Source organism: Cavia porcellus, unplaced genomic scaffold, assembly GCF_034190915.1.
Source record: "Cavia porcellus strain 051 isolate PalLab524CR breed Dunkin Hartley unplaced genomic scaffold, mCavPor4.1 scaffold_26, whole genome shotgun sequence".
NCBI classification, from domain to species: domain Eukaryota; kingdom Metazoa; phylum Chordata; class Mammalia; order Rodentia; family Caviidae; genus Cavia; species Cavia porcellus.
This window is the reverse complement of record NW_026947509.1, coordinates 24,871,367-24,885,778: the sequence shown is the minus strand read 5'-3', so window position 1 is coordinate 24,885,778 and position 14,412 is coordinate 24,871,367. Positions and strand designations below refer to the sequence as shown.

General features: G+C 40.6%; 1 protein-coding gene across 1 annotated transcript in view; it reads right to left on the bottom strand.

The window, feature by feature from the left end:
• Positions 1–8,553, bottom strand: part of Sall2 (spalt like transcription factor 2) — a 35,784-nt gene extending 27,231 nt beyond the window's left edge. Inside the window, exon 1 of the mRNA XM_063236910.1 lies at positions 8,382–8,553. The gene's annotated coding sequence lies outside the window, so the exon portion shown is untranslated. The remainder of the gene's footprint in view (positions 1–8,381) is intronic.
• Between the last annotated feature and the right edge of the window lie 5,859 nt (positions 8,554–14,412).

Here is a 14,412-nt window from a genome sequence, read left to right as displayed (position 1 = left end):
ACAGTGACCAAGATAGCCTTGAACTTGCAATTCTCAGCCTTCTAGAGTGATGAGATTATAGGCATGCACTACCATGCTAGGCTCTGTTTTTTCTTTATTTTTTTTTTTTTAGAAGTACATAACACCTGCCTCTTACAGGATTGTGGACAACTAGGTATCTGTGTATCCTAACATAACCTTAGGTTATATTTTATAAAATTGGGACCATTGGGCTGGGGATTTAGCTCAGTGGCATAAGTGCCTGCCTGGCAAGCATGAGGTTGTGAGTTCGATCCCTAGTACTGCAAAAAAAAAAAAAAAAAAAAAAAAAAAAAAAAAATTGGTACCATTTTGAGACGGTTTCACTATGCAGTTCAAACTGGCCTTGAACTCACTCCATAGTCCAAGTGGACCTGGGTCTCACAATGATCCTCCTGCCTTAGACTCCAAAGTACTGAGATTACTGGCATGTGCCATTATGCCCAGCAGGGACCATTTTAAACAGGATTTCAAAAATGAAAGTTGGGGGGCTAGGGATTTAGCTCAGCGGCATAAGCACCTGCCTTGTAAGCAGGCAGTCGTGAGTTCTATCCCCGGTACCGATAAAAAGGAAAAAGACAAAAAAAAAAAAAAAAGTTGGAGGGCTGGGGATTTAGCTCAGTGGCATAAGCACGCGGTTGTTAGTTTGATCCCTGGTACCAATAAATAAATAAATTAATTAAATTAAATTTTTAAAAAATGGAAGTTGGGGCCTGGGGATTTGGCTCAGTGGTGCAAGTGCCTGCTTGGCAAGCACAAAATTGTGAGTTCAATTCCCAATTAAAAAAAAAAAAAAAAGAAAGTTGACTTTTCTCTAAATGTGAGTTAGAGGCTGGGCATGGTGGTGCATCCTGCACTCCCAGAACTAAAGAAGCTGAGGCAGGAGGATTGCTGCGAGTTGGAGGCTGGCTTGGCCTACAACATGAGCTCAAGGACAGCCTGAGCTGCATAGTGAGAGCCTTTCTCAAAAAGACAAAGAAAAAAGAAAGGACTGGAGATATTGCTCAGTGGCACGAATGCATGCCTGGAAGGTCCTGAATTTGGTTCCTTGCAAGCAAAACAAAACAAAACAAAAACACAAGCCAAGAAAGTAAAAGGACATTCCTTTTTTTTTTTTGTATTGGAAATCAAACTCAGGACCTTGTGCTTTCCAGGCAGGCACTTGAGCCACTGAGCTAAGTTCCTGGCCCTCTTTTCTTTTCTTTCTTTCTCTCTCTTTCTTCTCCCTTCCTTCTTTCATTTTTCTTCCTCCCTGCTTATATGCTTGTGGTTCTATGAGTGCTTTCCCCCACCTTTTACAAAAATAAACAAAACCTCAAATAAGTTACAGTTATTTAAGGGTCAACAAATTCATCTAAGACCTAAAAATTTCATTTTTTCTTTATAAAGAGATCTCTAAATCTTAGCTATTACTTTGGAATTAGCCTTGCAGTAAAGTTCACAGAAGTTTTTTAAAAATGTTACATTTTGGTAACAAAATGTTACATATGATCTTGGTTAATGTATACTTGTTTTGTGCTACAGTAGGTACATGTTTCCTCAAAATGTTTAATTTGGCTTATAGAGAAATAAAAATCATGTAATCACTCTAAATATCTTTTGTTTACAGGGCTTAACAACTGTTAACCCGTTGGTTGGTAAAATAAAAGTCTCTTAAAATTGTTAACATACATTTTACCTAGATTATTAGCTAAGCAGGCCACTATTCACTCTTATTAAAAAGTTAAAATACAATTCCTATTGCTTTCTGTATTTCAACTATTACAGTTTTTTGATTTTTCTTTGACAAAAAAAGTATTAATTATGCTTGTCAAGTATCCTGGTTTTCATAAGCATATATAAAATTAGGTGTGGACAGGTAAACTTAAAATATATATCCTAGAAGACTGGTGTGGTGGAGCTGCCTGTCATCCCAGCCCTGGGAAGCGTCATGGTGAGTTCATGGCCAGTCTCGGCTACACAGTGAGTTCAAGGTCAGCCTGAACTGCATAAGGAGACCATTGCAAATAACAAAACAAGCAAACAAAATATATAATAATGTTTCTTTTTTTCCCCCAAGTCCATTTTATTTCAAAGAAGAAAAAATCTAAAACACATCAATCAAGGCAACAATGGTATATACATTGCACATTGTCATCCCCAAATCATTCACCCAGGGCACAAGACATCTGCATTTATTTGTCTGAACTATACTGGCACAAATCTTTCTCTTCAGTGAACTCAGAGAAATCAGTAATTAATTATGCTTCTTAATTCAGAACTAATGTGCTAACTGGATGTTTTTTGCTTTTAGTAGTTTTGTTTTACATTTTCCTTGTAAAACTTTTACTGTTCTCTGCAAGAGTATAACTTCTAACAACCTGAGAATTTTAAGATGAGAATCACCACCTTTAAGATGAGTAGCACGGCGCTGGGGATTTAGCTCAGTGGCATAAGCGCCTGCCTTGTAAGCAGGCAGTCGTGAGTTCGACACCTGGTACCGGTAAAAAGGAAAAAGCCATTAAAAAAAAAAAAAAAAAAAAGATGAGTCGCACAGGGGTGGGGCTTTAGCTCAGTGGCACAAGCACCTGCCTGGCAAGTGCAAAGTCATAAGTTTGATCCCCGGTACCAAAAAACAAAACAAAACAGGCAGGTAACATAGACACTAACAATATTAATACCAGCCCCTGGTCATTCAGTAAAAGGGGTGCTAATATCCAGAAAGGATCATAAGGGGATTAAGACATACTGCTTCCACTCGAAAGCCTCTATAACAAACCTGGGTGTTCAACAATGAAGATCTGGGCCCCAAAGGTGAGGAAGATAAAGGAGCTAAAGGTGAGTCAGCATCTTGGCTCTTACCCTCCCAGGTCAGGCAGGTTCAGAGAATGATGGAGTCCCTGCAAGTGGGCCCTAAACTCGGGTGAGTCAGCTGATCTTCTGGGCAGGGAACTTGTGAGGCCCCAGGGACCAGGAGTGGGCCAGCCAGTGTGTACTCTATAAAGACGAAGGCCACTGGGGGGGGGGGGAATATTTCTATGTATCCAAGCGAAGTTCTGTGGTCAGGCAAAACCCTGACACATCCCATCCTGGCAAGTGACACAACCAACAGGGCAAAGAATGAGAGGGGCGCAGAGGCTCCTCATACAGTTCCCAAAACAACCCCTGATGAGCCTTGACTGACCTTGGGAGAAAAAAAGAAATTAAAAAAAAGAAAGAAAGAAAGAAAGAAAGAAAGAAAGAAAGAAAGAAAGGAGGTTAATTCTGACTGGCACAGGTCTTATTTTGACTTGGTCTTAAATACACAGGAGGATATTATAACCACAAAGTAAAATAATTAATTGCAGTATAAAAACAGTTAGACTAGTGGTTCTAAACACTGCACCACTGTTACTGGTAGATTCTAGCCACACTGTAACATCTTAACCTGTGAGAAGTCCAGATTCCTATTCTTACTAGTTCTCCCAAAAATGTATCCTTCAGCCTATCTTAGATTACTGCCATTATGTTACTTTAATGCTTGTAGAGATCTGCTTATAGGATAAAAATATCAATATAAATATTCTAGCTACTAAGCATTGTTACTTTTGTGTGATATAAACTAACTTCCTTTTTTTTTTTTTTTTTTTTTTTTATCTGTACCAAGGATGGAACTCACGACTGCTTGTTTGCAAGGCAGGCGCTTATGCCGCTGAGCTAAATCCCCAGCCCCAGTATAAACTAACTTTCTTCCATCTGTTTCAGGCTCTGTTCCTTTGTACTGTCTGAATCCAGCTGTTGCGGAAAAACCAGTATCAAACTGAATGGAAGACTCTTTGCACAGAGGGGTTAGAAGAAAACTTTTATTATGCTAGCAGGCTGGTGGGAATCAGTTACAAATCACCAGCTCTAAGTCAGCTTAAAGTTCAGTTTAAACAACATGTTTTTTTTTCTAAGTAAGGAAAAATACTAATCTTGCAACTGGACACAGCTGAGTTGATCTGACCTATTATCAGGGAGAAGCAGCTGGACTCAGACAGTCAAGGCTGATGGAATTTATCAGGTTAATTACATGACAAGCAGCAGGAACACAGTTACCGGCCACTAACTGAGTTTTAACTTTGCTATAAAGTGTCTATAAGTTTGCTATTCTATAACAGTGCCCTTACATATTACAAAGATCTTCAGGCCTACAAGTAGAAGCCATATCTCAGGCTGTGAGCCCTGTAATAAGAGTTTTAATGCCCAATGGTTCACTTGGGAGACTGAGGCGGGAGGATCACTATGAGTTCAAGGCCACCCTGTGCTACACAGTAAGTTCAAGGCCAGTCAGAATGACAATAGGATACCATTTCAAAAAACCTCAAACAAGCTAACAAAAATGTAGAGGGCATACGGTCTCTTTATGTGTCCTGGGTTCAATCCCCAGTGCTGAAAAATATGTACGTATAATTTGCATTGTTAAATTAAATTCAATTAAATTATTAAAGCCTATCAACCCTCTTGGGCTTCTTTATCTTCATATGACCTCCAAAAGTAAGCCCTGTCAAAAACCAAAGCAGCTTATAGGTTCATGATTCTGTATCTCCAGATGGCAGAATCACCTTAGGATTTAACCCCCAGCTCAGGCCACAAAAATCCTTTCTTTATTTTGAGACATAAACAACCAGCCAGATATTCAACTAGTTATACTCTCAACAAGTATTTATCAGGTGCTTCTTATATTTCACCAAACAGGTCTCTAGTTAGGGGGCAAGTAGAATTAAACATAGATACTTCTCCACACAAAAATGTATCATGTTTTGAAAAAAGTGACAAGAGAATCAGGATGCTAGGGTTATAAAGGCAAAAAAGGCATGGGCCCTGTCTCTCCCTCTGAAGCAGGGGTGGGCAGAACAACAAATAAATATAGTACAATGTGAGAAACTATTGGAGAGATGTACATAAGGATTCCTGGGAAGAATAAGGGAATGTCCCTCTCTGGGCAAACTGGGGAAGAATTTTTCAGAGAGGAGGCCACAGGTGAGATGGACACTGTCCTTGACATTATTTATTTATTTTAAAAACCAATCAAAATAAAACATTGAATAAAACAAAATAATAACATGGAGCAAACAGTGAAAACAACATTGGGTTTCAAAAACAAGACAGAAGAAACTCCCCCACAGTTGCTATATTGCTTATTGCTATTCTCTAAATAGATCCTCAGACTATTGGCTTTAGGCCTGCAAAGTCAATCAAACAATACAAGCATTAAGTTGTTTCTGTACTTCAGTTGCTATCAACTCAGTCTGTGTTGCTTGGGGTGTGGGGTGCTCAGCTCTTGTCTCCCAGCCTCCACGCCAGCTGGCTCATGGGAAGGGTGCTACCTGTGTCTCCTCCTGGCCCACACTTACCACTGGCTTATGGGAAGGGTGCATCTTTTTTCTACGCCTGGCTTGATATCATTTGATACAGAAATGAAGGAAAGGCTTTCCAGGCCAACGAAACTGCATGTATGAAATTGTAATGAGCAAGGATTACTCATTACTTTTTTTTGTTTGGTATTGGGAATTGAACTTGTGACTTCATGTTTACCAGGTAGGTGCTTGCCTTGCAAGCAGGCAGTCGTGAGTTCGATCCCCAGGTAAGTGCTGTGCTGCTGAGTTGAGCAGCATATGAGCAAAGACTTTTGTAAGACTAAACAGTAGAAGTGAATGGGGTATCTGGGTGTGGTGGTACACTCCTGTGATCCCAGCACTCAGGAGGCTGAGGCAGGAGGATTGCTATGGTTCGAGGCCAGTCAGGACTACATGGTAAGACCCTGTCTCAAAAAACAACAATCACAAAAATGAGAAAACTGACCAGAGGGAACATGTTTCAGAGATTGTCAAATGAGAAGAAATTATGCTTATCAGCAGCAGTGTATCCATTTATTCATCTTTCCTTTAACAAATGGACATAATTAATATACAAAGCACCATACTACATGTGTAATATGCAAAGATAATAAAAATAAATTCTTTTTTAAAGAGCATTACCGAGCAAAGAACTTAATGCAAGTAATGTTAATAGCTACCATTTATGGGCTACTTCTTTGGACAAGCCCTACAGGAGCCTTTTAAAAAACTGTTATAGGGATTGAACTCAGGGCATCTCACATGCTAGACTAGCACTGAGCCACAGCTCCCAGGCCTTTTAAAATTTTTTATTTTAAAAAAATGTTTCACTAAATCCCTCTCCCCGGTAACAGGTTATAAGCACGTGCCACCAAAATTCAGTTTACGTGAAGTTCTTTTACCTACACTTCCTTTTACAATAATTTTGTGAGGTAGATGCTATTACTCTTATTCTTTTTCTTTTTTTGTGATACTGAGGATGGGATGTAGACCTTGAACCCAAGCTCCAGTGAGCTAAATTCCCAGACTCTACTTCCCCTGTTTGATCAGTTAGGAAACTGAAGTTTGGAGATGGTTGGTAGCTTGCCGGAAGCATTGAGCCAGAGCTTGCATGATTGTGGAAATGAGACTCTTAACACTTTTATTTTTTTATTTGCGACACCAGGGCCTTTGCACTGAGCTATATCTCCAGTCTTTCTATCTCTTTTATTCTGAGTCAAATTCTTGCCAAGTTGGTAAATTGCCCAGACTGGGCTTTTGAACCTGTGATCCTCTCAGTCTCCCAGCGCACTGGGATGAAAGGCACGGGTCACCACATTTGGCTTAACAAAATTGGTGGTAAAGACAGCGTGAAGTCTGCACCGTGATTCTGGGTTTAAATTGCTCCCCCACTTTTCACCTGCATGACCACGAGCATTTTACTGAGCTTCTCTGTCTCAATTTCTTCAAATGAAAAATCAGGCTGATGGCATCCAATTCACCCAACTGAGGTGCAGATGTAACAAAACTCAGTTAAAGATTTGGTCCAGGCATAGTTAATCTTCAACACTCACTGCACTTGGTACCATATATATGTTTTTGTTTTTGTTTTGTTTTCTGTATTGGAATCATAATCAGGGCCTTGCACTTTCCAGGTGGTCATTGTGCTGCTCAGCTACAATCCTGGCTCTTGATAGCTAATATTAGGCTCTCTTGGATAGGTAGCAAGTGTGGGAGAGATGCATGTCGAGTGTGCACACAGTGAGAGGAGGGAAAGTTCATTTCCAACTGCAGTGTGAGCAGGTTAAAGGAGGATCCTGAAGAATTCACTTAAAATAAGGATTTTTAAAAAGGTAAGATTAAAATTTAGAAGTTTGGGGAGGGAGGCATATTATCTGTATTTGTAGGAGGTAATACAAACAGCAAATAAGTTAGGAAATTAGAGTGATAATTAAAGAGTTTAATGGGAGAGAAAGTGAGAGGGCAGGGTAGCGAGAGTAGGTAAGAATTAAGAGGAGAGACTTGATTCTGTCTCAGGGTTCGTTTACATATCACCTGCTATCTGTGAGTAGATACAGAATAATGGCCTGAACTGCAGCACAAATACTCTGAGGAACAGAGACTATTAACAAAAAAATATGAAAAACATCTGATTAAGGAGAACAACAGGAAAAAACAGTGTCTGAGTCATTCACTGTTCATGATTTGGATGAAAAGATAATTTTTTTTCTTTATTCTGGGTTACTTTATCTCAGATTCTAAATAAGATAAATCACAGCTATCTTATTTTTCTTGCCTATTTTTTACTCAACAAGCATTTTGCTCTGGTGGAGTACTCACCTAGCATCTCAATGCTGGAGAGCTGTGTAGAACCTAACATGTGTGAGGTTCTGGGTTTGAGCCCCAGCCTCTGCTTCCTCCTTAAAACGTACTGGAAGACTGAGGAGCTTGAGGAGGGTCTTTCCTTAGAGTTCTCAGAATTTTTGGAACACAAGGACACATTAGGAAAACTCCATGCTGGTTCTGACTTGTCTGTTGATATATAAGGCTCAAAGTGTGTCCTGGAAAGAGCCATTTGGGGAGGACAGAGTGCCTTTGAACAGTTTTGGAAAAGAGCTCAATGCTCTTGAACCTTATTTTTAGTCTTTTGAGACACTCTCCTTGTTGCGTAGCCCAGACTGACTTTGAACTCATTATGAAGGCCAGCCTGGTCATGATCCTCCTGCCTCAATCTCCTGAGTGCTGGGATTACCACCGTCACTGTCACATCTGCCTTCCAAATTTTTTCTGTTTGTTTCAGAAGTATTGGGAATTGAAACTGAGTTGAGTTTCATTGAATTGTATCCTCATCCCCTATCTCCTTTTAAAATACATGTATAATTTACTTTGAGACAGGGTTTTGCTAAGTTACTAAATTGCAGGGATGAGCTCCTCCCAGAGTGCTGAGATTACAGGCTTGCCCCACCCCATCCAGCCCTAACTCCAAATCTTATTTGAACTAAAATAGACTGTCTGCCTTTCACATTTTTCCGCACCACTCCCATGTACCTGTAGGCATCTCCTGCTGTCCAGATTTTCCAAATCCTCTGCCTTTATCCACCATTACATCTCCTGCAGCATCTCACAGCTCCTCTCTGGGCTCAACAAGCCTAGAGGAGCAGTAAATGGATCCAGCTTTGTTGCGCAAACACTGATTCCCATGGAAACCAAACCACTAAGAAAACAAAAAGGAAGGGGCAGCCATTGCCTGATTTCTTAAACTCATCCTCCAAGTTCTTCCACTTTTGGGCATGAAAGCAAATGCTTATGTGTATAACTAGCGGAACAGAAGAACTTGACCCCTCTCCCACTTCTAAATTTCTTGAGAACCTTTCTGTTAACAGTAAATACACGAAAAGTGGTGGGACATCTCCACCTGGTGGCCAAAGTGTCAAATTACCACCACAAGAGGCCTTCAGGAGGTAACCTGCGAAGCCATATAAACTATGCAGCAAGCAGGATGTAGAGATGTGATACTTACAAGAGCATTTAGCTGTCATGTGTTTAGTCCTTGTTCTTTCCACTATACTTTTTTTTTTTTTTTTTTTTTTTTTTTTTTTTTTGTCTTTTTCGTTTTTATCGGTACCGGGGATCGAACTCACGACTGCCTGCTTGCAAGGCAGGCGCTTATGCCGCTGAGCTTAATCTCCAGCCCCCACTATATGTTTTTTTCAAGATTTAAGCATCATTATATTAATGGCTATTATTATTATTAGTAGTAGTAATAATGGTAATACAGTACTGAGGGAACACACTCAAGGCCTTCCTCCTGTGCTACTTTCCTAGCCGTTTTTGTTTTTTACAGTATTATAAGCCACCATGCCTGGCTGACACTTTCTCCCCTAGAACTGGTGTTTGATCTCAGGGGCTCCCATTTGCTAGGCAAGCACTTTTTAAAATTTTTTTTTTTCGTCCAATCTAAAAGTTTAAACACAAAGTCTAATATTTTGTTTTGTTTTGGGTACCATGGATGGAAGCTAGGGCTTCATGCACGATAAGTACACGCTCTGTCACTGAGCCATACTCCCTCCCTTTCTCCCCTCCTCCCCCATGGGGTTCTCTATTCCAAGCTTTGCGGGAACTCCCTGTGTCTCAAACTCAGCTGTCCAAGTGCTGGTATTACAAGTGTACGCCCCAACGTTTGACCCTCCCTCCCTCCTCCTTCCTTCCTTCCTTCTCGATATTGGGATGAAATTCAGGGCCTTCTCACTGAGCTACACCCTAGCCCTATTTTTATTTTTTTTGTTTTGACACAGTGTCTCTCTCACTCTCACTAATCTGCCTCGGCTGGGTTGTAACTAGCGATTCTCTTGGCTTAGCCTCCCTGAGTGCCGGGACGCAGGTGTTGTGCCTTCATGTCTGGACCCCAGCGGAAGATAACTGAGAATGGGCTGGGGATGTAGCTCCGTAGTGGAACGTGTACTTACCTTGTACAAGGCCCTGAGTTCAGTCTCCAGCACCAAAACAAAACAAAGAGAAAACAACAACAAAACCAAAATCAGAAACCAAAAATACAAAGTGAAGTAAAAAAAGTAAAATAAAGCCAACCAAAGAAGAATGTGTGGGTTCTAGTAGTAGGCTGTGCGGAAATGAGCAAAGAATTACCCCAGGGAAGGAGGAGGGCTAGGGCAGTTTTCCGAAATGAAATGTGTGTAATGGAGATGCCTAGAGAGAATTTGTGAGCCTGTGAGCTTCCGGCACAGGGAGATTTTTGTATGCTGCGGTAGGAGACAGATTTCTTCCTTTTGCTGATTTTCTCTTTTCATGAGCAAAAAATGTGCTGTGACACAGACCTGCCTCATGCCCCTCCTCATGAGGCCCATGACTTCCTCCTTCATTGATGGATGGGTCCAAAGTATCACTGAGCAGGCACAGACCTTCCTGTGATGTGATCCTGAGGGGTCGAGGGCTGGCTATGAAGAACAGCAGTGAGAAGACCTCCCCGTGTGTTCCCTTGTGGTAGAGAACTGTCCAAGGCCCAGCTGTGAGGCATGTGAGGTGCCCAGCTATAGCGGCACTGTGTCACCTTCAAAGCCGCTCAGTGAATGCTGCCTTGGGTCTCGTCCCAACCTGTGCCTTCCAAGCCATTTCCAGAAGGCACATTTGGGTGGTCTGTGTGGCCTAGTGTGTCTGGGTGACAGTATGCTTCCATTCCACCCACACCTTGGGCTTCCCCTTGTGAGGTTCAGCTCCATCTTGACTGCTGGTTTGCACTTCCCCAGAGCCTGGAATGTCTCATAGATCCTAGCCCCTGACCCCTGCTCCTTCACCATCCTGTTTGTGGATGTGAGGATGGAGATAGAGAAAAGAAAGTATTTTTTATTTTTTTAAAATTTTATTTAAAAGGAAAAAGAGAAAAACACAAAATAAAACAAAGCGGTGTAAGGATACAAGTAATACAGAACTACAAAAAAAAACAGTAAGAAATCATCAGTTAATAAATTACATATTATCGTCTTAGAGATTTGCTCAAATCACAGTACTAAAGCATACAAAGTGGACATTCAAACAGTGAGACTGCGAACAGTATGTTCAATGATCCAACCAAAAACATTAATATGGTCAGCTATTTAACACCCCTAAACACACTTGCTGTTGTATCCTTTAGAGCTCTTTTTTTCCCTCTCTTTTTTACAACAAAATTTACACATTTTGGGTTTTATTATTCCTTAGTTCTTATTACTTTTTTGGGGGGGAGAGAATAAAGTCAAATATGGCAAAACAGAGCTGTCAGTCAAAACCAAGGATAGACATAGCACATGATGTAAAACAGAGTACAAAGTTGTCAACAATGGTTATCAACAATGTCTCTTGTTTCCCTAAAAAGAATTGTCTATCTCATTAGATATTATAAAGTTGAACAAAACAGTAGAGAACAAGACCAATAAAACTTAAGCATTGTAAACATTACAGGATTTCCAAAGGAGACAATAGTCAAACCAGAATGGGCATCTTAGTGAATCTTATTGCCTTCAAAGTAGTTGCCTATACCTTCAAACTTGATACTATCAGACAGAATGGAACAGAGTCTAATCAGTCAAAACAAGATCGTGGGAGTATTACAGGACTTCAAAACTAGTTAATAGGAAATAAAAAAAGTTACTATTATATATCCTGCTAATTTTTTAAATTTTTCCCCTTAATTAAAACAAACATAAGAAATAACTAAATAATTTTTTTAAAGAATAAGGGAGAGATTGAGATAAAACAGGACATAACAATATAACAATACAGGTCAAAGCATGACTGTTTCAGCAACCTAGTGCTTCACCACCAAATAATCTGACTTAATAGTAGTTACCATAGTGTATGTCTTTTTCCTTGAAATATTTGAATAAAACTTCATATACTATAGCTTCAAATATTTCCATATCAAGAAGCCCAGAATATAGCCTTTCCAATTAATAAGTGAAAACTTTATAAGGCTTCAAGGCCACATAATGGGGAATCATGATTACCACATATTTTTATATATTTGAATCATTACTTACATTAGGGAAACTATTCGGTATTCACACATGTGAGATTGGTTTATTTCACTTATGAGTATGGTCTCAAGCTGCGCCCATTTACTGATAAATATCTCAATGTGATCCTTCTTTATACCTGAATAATACTCCATTGTATAGAAATACCACAACTTTTTTATCCATTCCTCAGTTGATGGACACTTGGGTTGTTTTCAAGATCTGAAGAAAGTATTTTTTGAAGATATTATTAACAAATTTTTTCGAAGTAAGACCATGTTAAGTCTCTAAGTCACCCAGGCTGGACTGGAACTCATGATCCTCTTACCTCAGCCTGCCAGAGTTCTAGGATTACAGAGTACACAGCCATGTGTGGCTTTGAAACGGTCGTATCTCTTGCTCTGTTGTGACGCTTTTTCCTGGCAAGAGAGTAGAGCTAACACTAAATTCTTTCTGAGATCTGAGTCCTTTTTCTTTCTAGGTGCTTATTTGCTAACATGCAAAAGGTCAGAGTGAGAGTTGGGAGCCTGACTTGGGTGGTTGTGTCCCAGGTTCTTCTGAAACCATTTGCCCACCTTCGTTAAAACTTGACCAAGTATGACTCTGAGTATTTGGGTTCCAGAAGAGACAGGTAGCAGGAAGGTATTTAGAGGGAAACTCCTTTACAGAAGTGCCAGACATCAGAGGGAGCAGCCTCAGTGTCAGGAGACCCCAGGTGGCGCCATCCCTCTGTGCAGAGCGGTGCCCCTGTGGACCAACAAGAATAGAAGAACGGACATGAACCAGAGGGTACAAATGGCGAAAGCTTACCAAGCAGCTTCCCTAGCTTGTTTTGTTTCACCTGTCATTTTGAGATATACATGCTGTGGCTTGAAGGGATCAGGAAAGGAACCCATCACATCTACTGTCCTCAGCATGCTAGACACATTTCCTACATCACGGCAACTCTGCGGTGCAAGGGGCAGGAGGGGAGGGAGAAAAAATCTAAGAGCTGTGTTGGGTTCTCTAAAGAGAAAGAATTAAGTCTATCTACCTATCTTATCTATCTATCATCTACGTGACTGTCTATTTGTCTATCTGTTATCTATCTATCTATCTATCTATCTATCTGAGAGGGATTTTTTTTTGTAAGAATTGGCTCACAAGATTAAGGAGACTAAATCTCATGATGTGGTGTCTGCAGTCCGGAGAATCAGAGAATCTGGTGGTGTAGCTCTGTCCAAACTGGAAGGAGCAAAGGAGCTGATGATGTAACTTTGTTTGAGGTTGGAGATCTGAGAAGCTGAGGGTCTACTGGTACACATTTTGGAGTTTGAAGACCAGTGTGCCTGAAGTTTTGGACAGAAGACTGTGGATGTCCAAGCTCCAGGCAAGAGTCAGTTTGCCTTTACTTGTCTTTTTGATCTTTCTGGGATTTCAGTTGATTGGATGGACTTGCCCACGTTAGGCTGGGAAGATGTTCTTTACTCAGTCTGCTGATTCAAATTATCACTGAAGGGCTGAGGAGGTAGCTAAGCCCTGGGATGTAGCTCAGCAACACAGCTCCTGCCTGGCAAGCACAAGGTCCTGAGTTTGATTCCTGATTAAATAAAAAAAAAAGAATTTAACAAATCATCATCATAATCCTCCCCTTCTTTTTCTTTTCTTAATTGGCTAATCTCTTCTGGAATCTGTTTCCCAGGAGCATCCAGAAACATTGCTTTACTAGTTATGCCAGTGACCCAATAACCCAGTGAAGTGACACTTTTAGTACCCAGGCTAAGAAGTCAGAGACTCTGCTGTTGGTTTGGCTCACTTTCTGCTGCACTTTAGGCAGCAAATGCTTTTCTGCAGTAAGATAAAGTTAGATTATTATTATTTTTTTTGAGATGGAGTCTCCTGTACAGTACAGGCTGGTCTTGAATTCACTGTGTAGCCAAGACTGGCCTTGAACTTGCAGCAATTCTTCTGCCTCTGCCTATGAGTGCTGGGACTACATGCCACCATACCTACCTTAAAACTAGATTTTTTAAAAAAAATTTTAATTTAAAAATTGTTTTTTCAAATCCATTATATTTCAAGGAGAAACAAAAAAAATGAGGAAAAAAAACTGAAACAAAATTTCAAAACACATCAGTAACAGGGGGAACAATGGTATATACATTGTGTATTGTCATCCCAAATTAGATTTGTATTGTGTACCAAAGATGAAAATAAATTTCAGATGGTGTAAAGCTATAAACAAATCAGGCTGAGAGAAACAAACAACTGTGCCCCCATAAGCCTGCTGGTTGCCATTGCCACTAGGGATTGGTAACCAGAGTGGGATGGGAGCCAAGCCAAGCTCTTGCATGCCTGCTGCCTGCTGAGAAGTCGGTGTAGCTGCGTGTATCTGGAGAAGCTCAACCTAAACCCCACCACCCCTCTGGGAACCTAGTTAGGAGAAACCCAGGTGCCTGGCCCATTCCCCTTGGATGAGCAGCTAACATGGGAAGTGCCTGGGACCTCCAACTTGCTTGTCCAGAGGAGTAAAGGAAAGTGTCAAAAGAGCAAAAGGTAATCTCTGACTTCCACACAGAACAAGTCTAGGAGAC